The sequence below is a fragment of the Nanorana parkeri genome, unplaced genomic scaffold, assembly GCF_000935625.1.
Source record: "Nanorana parkeri isolate BGI_ZX_2015 unplaced genomic scaffold, ASM93562v1 scaffold1530, whole genome shotgun sequence".
NCBI classification, from domain to species: Eukaryota; Metazoa; Chordata; class Amphibia; order Anura; family Dicroglossidae; genus Nanorana; species Nanorana parkeri.
The window spans coordinates 229916-235915 of NW_017307798.1; positions in this window are offsets into that span (position 1 = coordinate 229916).

Genomic DNA, 6000 nt, shown 5'->3' on the forward strand with positions numbered 1-6000 from the left:
ATCACCCTCTGTTTGGCTTTGTATTTATTGTTAAAGGTGGTGATAAACCTAGCATGGTTGCTTTGGCTTTGGGGTCGGTCATTCTTGTCGATTCTAGGTTCATCAGATGTGAGATATTGCGATTATACATCCGTAATAAGATGTGCAGGATAGGATTTCTCAGATAATCGTTTTGAAAGCAAAAGACTGGAGGTGGTATAATCTGAATTGTTGGTGCAGTTCCTTTTTAGCCAGCAAAACTGGCTTTTTGGAATGTTATTTTTGGATGGTGGCAACTATGGTAGTGGAGATATGAATTGCCGCCGGGAGGCTTTACATTGTTTCTGGTGATGATGTTGTTCTCGATTGTTGTGAGTTCTAGGTCGAGAAAAAACAACTCGTGGGGCTGACAACATGGGTGAAAGTGAGGCCTAAGTTATTATTGTTACAATGGGATACTAATTCTGCAACACTCTCTGGGGGACCATCGCAGATGATGACTATGTCATCGATATATCTCCCATAAAAAACTATCTTACTGGCATGTGGGTTGTTCTTCCATATGTTGAATGTTTCCCCAAAACCCATGGTTAGATTGGCGTAACTAGGAGCATAATTTGCTCCCGTCCCTGTCCCTTTTGTCTGCAGATAAAATTTATCCAGGAAAGAGAAGTAATTGTGGTTGAGCGTGAATTCAGTACTGTTCATAATGAACTGTGCTTGGGTGTTCGAAAGAAAAAACAAAAGGGCATTTAGTCCTACCTAATGAGGGATGGAGGTATATAATGAACAAACGTCCAAAGATACCCAACAATATGTGGGGTGCCACCTGTAAGTGGATAGGATCTGGATGAGATGACCGGAATCTTTTATGTAGGATGGGAGAGCTGTAACCATTGGCTGAAGAAATTGGTCTATATAAATTGATAAACCGCTGGTGAGACTGTTGGTACTGGCTATCATCGGACGTCCTGGGGGGTTAATGCTATCTTTATGTATTTTAGGTAGGTGATAGAGAAGTAGGGAGTGCTGGGAAATTTAGGTTGCAGAAAGGATTTTTATTTCTTGGAGATGATGCTGCCAATGAATGCCGGTTCAATGAGGGTGTCAAGCTTCTTTTTAAAAATCTCCAGTGGCTCTTGCGGAAGGTGTCCCCTGACATTTTACTATGAAACAATATAAGAACACACAAGCCTTGCACGTTTTCGCCATCGAACATATATCCACCCAACTAGCATCCTCCGAACGGTTTCGTCTTTTGTGCAAGAGAGAAACCTTTTGGATATATAAACTAAACACACTAGTACCCACTGGTTTAAATGAGGAGATAGAAATCCATACTATCTTATGAGTTGTGTTCAACCTCTGGTATCAGCACACGTGGGGGGCTACTGATGTTGGCCCATTCCATACATTGACACAGTGGTCACCACACGTGTATATGGGGTATGCACCCATGTGCCTTGGTAAGGCTGCGCACACATATGCGTACCTGTTTGTGCGTTCAGGTCCGCACAAGGTTATGGTTGCATGGAAGTGTGTGCACCCACATACACATAGACACACACTGGATTTTTGGATGTTCCAAACCAGCGTTACCATATGATACCCACCTATGATTTTTTATTAAATATGACCACATTATGTTTTATTAATTTTTATTCATTTTTTTATCAATTTTTATCCATTTCAAGATCCATTGTGTTTTTACAATATAATTGTCCATAGACAACGCAATTAGCATGCGTATTTTCTAACCTCAACATTGGTATGGACATTTTTACCATTCATTATCTCTTAATAAAAAATGTTTGGATTATCATTAATCTCACCCCAAGGTTAATTCCATCCCCATCCTCCCTGTCATAGTCATGGAGTTTTAGCTGTCATCTGAATGAAAGTTACGTTTTAACCTGTCTATGTCTATATAGCTTGACAGGTTTGTTCCTTGAATACGTGGCCTGACAATCTTACAATACGAGCTCTAACCCACCCACCTTGAGTCTCCACCAATAGAATGTGTACACTGCAGGTGGCTCCGCCCACCTACCACATTTAAATAATTATTCAAACTCCCGCCCGTTCTTGATCTCCCGTTCTGGCTTGAGAAAGAGGCACTTGCCTCGAAACGCGTAGCCATTGGACAGTCTCCTCTCAGCCCCCCAGTGACGACTACTGTCATCCCTGTTCACCGCTCACTGACAGCGTGATACACCGCAGCAGAGCAGCTCCCCGACATAGCCGCACGCAGCCGCTAAGGCAGCCGCTAAGGCTCAGCCTGGCCAGCTGGGACCTTACGGTTTTCCACAGCTACACCCTGGGCCTAATATGCCCCAGGCTGCTGCAGTCTACTATCCATAGCTCACAGCTTCTCTTCACCAGCCTCTCTTCTTGCGACCCTGGACTCCGTGCTGTTCTCTATCAGGCAATATCATTCCTCATCAGCCATCACCGACTCACCCACCATCTCCACCAAACAGTGAGTCACCACCATTTATTATGATTTACATGAATGTTATTTCACTAAACCTTTATTTACTAAAAAAGGCAGTAGCGCTTCTTTGTTCTGTTTTTGCCAACACTGTATAAAGCTGCCCTCCTAAAATATAACTCCTCCCCCCGTGCTGCCAAACAGACTTCTTTTGTCACTCTCATTAATACATTCTCATCCAGACCTCGTCAACTATTTTCTACTTTTAACTCTCTACTTTGCCCACCACCGCCACCAGGGCCGGATTTACTCTCTGATTGCCCAGGTAAGATATCACATGTCACATTCAAACCCGGGACCGATGCCGTGGTCCTACAGTTCATAGCGAGTAATGTGCAGGCATACAAGTTGTATGAATGGAGTTCACTATCTAAGTATGTGACTTATGTGTCCCCACCTAAGAGCTCTCTAGATGCCAATGTAGGGCCACATATGAACTCTTCCATCCTGCTGAGGGTCGGAAAATGAGGCTAAAGGATACCAAGGCACGGGGCCTGGATGTGAGCGGAAGAGCCAATTATCCCGGTTATAACCCCAGCGGGAGAAGAGGAGTGGGTAATGGGTAGCAGTAGGAGAAGGCTAGTAAATTAGACAAAGTAGAGGCATGTAGAAGAAAAAGGAGAGAAAAGAAAACAAGAGGGGAAAGGCATAGAAAGGGGAGGGGGGCATGGGTAAAGAAGATGAGTCAAGGGGGGGTTAGGTCCCTGCCATAGATTCCCCCTACCTCAATACGCCAGGGGATCAAGCAGAGAGACAGCCTCCGGAAAGGCAGCAGATTCCCTGAATGAGAGCCAGACAGACCAGACGAGCACATATCCAGGGCCAGTTCCACGCTCCTCTGACAGTAGGCCCTCCAGGTCGGCTATGCGGTCCATTTCCACGGCCCACTCAACCAGAGTGGGAACCACCTGCGTACGCCAGTGACGTGGGATTACCGTCCTAGCAGCCGTGAGAAAGAAGGCCTTTCTTCGCTGCCTTCAGTGAACCCGGAAGCATTGAGAGCAGCAGTATCTTAGGGTCATTGGCTATGACGGTACCTGTCACTCTGAGGTAGACCCCCAATATCCCCCGCCAGACCTCCTGAAGCATAGGACAGCTCCACCAGATGTGTGTCATGTGACTCAGAGATCCCTCACAGCGCCAGCATACACTAGGGGTGGCCGGATAGATACGATGTAGGACTGCTGGGCACCTGTACCATCTGGTCAGGATTTTCAAGTTTTTCTCTTGGGCTCCACTGGCAATGGAGAGGGAGAGGGAGTGTGTAAGCACAAACGGTCGCTCCCATTCCGCCACCGTTACGGAAACCCCTAGCTCTTATTCCCACACCGTAGTGTAGGCCGGGAGAGCAGGGGAGGCCATAGTGGAAAGGATGGAGTAAATGAGGGACACCGAGTGTGCTGGGGGCGAGGTGGCCAATAGTAAAGAGTCAAAGGCAGTGGGGTCTTTAGAGAAGCAGTCTGTCGAGGGAAAGGAGGCTACAAAGGAGCGGAATTGCCCCTCTGCGAGCCAAGTTCCCCGGGACATGCCAGAATACGTAGCCGGGTCTATGAGTTGGGCCTGCAGGGCAGAGGCCAGGCGCCGGAGTGTGGCCCTATCCCACAATTTGAGAGTGTGTTAGGTCAGGAGGGGAAAAGTGGGGGACCTGGTCCTGGAGTTAGGTGGTATCCAGGGCAGAGCCTGTAGGTCAGTAGCTGTAAGGGTTCCTTCCAGGTTGACCCACTGTTTATCCCCAGTGCGGTGGAACCAGTCAACAATGCGGACCAGTACTGCCGAGGCATAGTAGAGAAAGATGTCCGGTGCGTTGGCCCCCCCCTGCGTTTCGGCAGGGCCAGTGTTTTGTAGCTGAGTTTGGGGCGGGAAGGTCCCCATACGAATGTCGTGAAGGTCTGTTGGACTTGTCACAGGTATACAGTAGGGAGTGCAATAGGCAGTGTCTGGAATAAGTACAGAAATTTAGGAGAGCTCTCCTGTCCCAGATACACACGCTTGAAACACAACATAAACATCATGCTGAGGCAAATATAGAAGCCCATCTACTCCAAGCGAGAGAACAGCTCCGTATCCTATGCAACGCTAGGGCTAAATCTGCACTACTCAAGTGCCGCCGAACTTTTTATGAATACGGCAACCAGTGTGGCAAATATTTAGTGAGGGCCGTCCGCAAACAACATGCACGAACATTTATATCGTCTATTACTCTACCTTCGGGTGCTAAATCCTCACTTACCGCTGATATTGCGGATGCTTTTGTTGACTATTATAAAACTCTTTATAATATATCACAACCCTCGAATATCCAGAGCACCTCAGCCCATTTATCTTGTGTAAAACGTTATATCGAGGACTCGGGTATCCCTACTCTTACACCACTTGCTAGCTCACTGATGGAACCTCCTATCTCTGTCACGGAGCTGTAGACAGCCCTTAAACTTACTCAACCCGGCAAAGCACCGGCCCCAGATGGCTACTCCATGACTTATTATAAACGGTACTTCCCCATACTAGCAACTCCATTTTTGAATGCACTTAACTCCGCCTCCGCCTGACTCCCTCAGAGCTTATATTACGGTAATACCTAAGGAAGGGAAGGATCCGTCCCTATGCCCAAGCTATAGGCCAATATCACTTCTTAATGTGGATACTAAACTTTTCACCAAAATCCTATACCTACGCCTTGTCCCCCACCTGGGGGATCTTATCCACCCAGATCAAACTGGATTTATTCCCTCCAGGGAGGCGAGGGATAACACCACCCGAGCACTTGGGGTGATTCACTCCGCCCGATCGAACGCCACCCCATGTATAATTCTTTCCACCGACGCGGAGAAGGCGTTCGACCGGGTGGACTGGAGGTTTCTCCAGGGTACGTTAGAGGCGGTTGGAGTGGGACAACATATGCGATCCTGGATTAGGGCGTTATACTCCGACCCTTCGGCCCAGGTAAGGGTAAATGGCACTCTGTCATCCCCGTTCCCTATCTCGAATGGCACACGCCAGGGATGCCCCCTCTCACCTCTCCTGTTTGTGTTGTCTCTAGAATCCCTCCTGCGCACGGTCCGCGCTAATCAGGACATTCACGGTATCACAATTGGCCAGACGGAACATAAGGTAGCCGCTTTTGCGGACGATCTTATTTTCTTTCTTTCGGCCCCGGATGTATCCATCCCTGTACTCCTTCAGGAACTGAAGAGCTATGGAACCCTTTCGAACTTCCAAATCAATTCCACTAAATCAGAAGCCCTCCACGTATGCCTTACGGGCATGCCACTACGTAGAGTCCTACAAAAAAACGTTCCTTTGAAATGGACACTTAACGCCATCAAGTATTTGGGAATATTTCTTCCCAAAGACCTTTCGCACACGTTCACTTCGAATTTTCCCCCATTGATTTCTCGTGTAAAAACTGATTTAGCTACATGGGCCGAAAATTCCTTTTCTTGGACGGGGCGCTGCAACATCTTGAAACAATCTATTCTGCCACGCCTACTGTATCCTCTCCAAGCACTGCCAATACACAATCCCCCTAT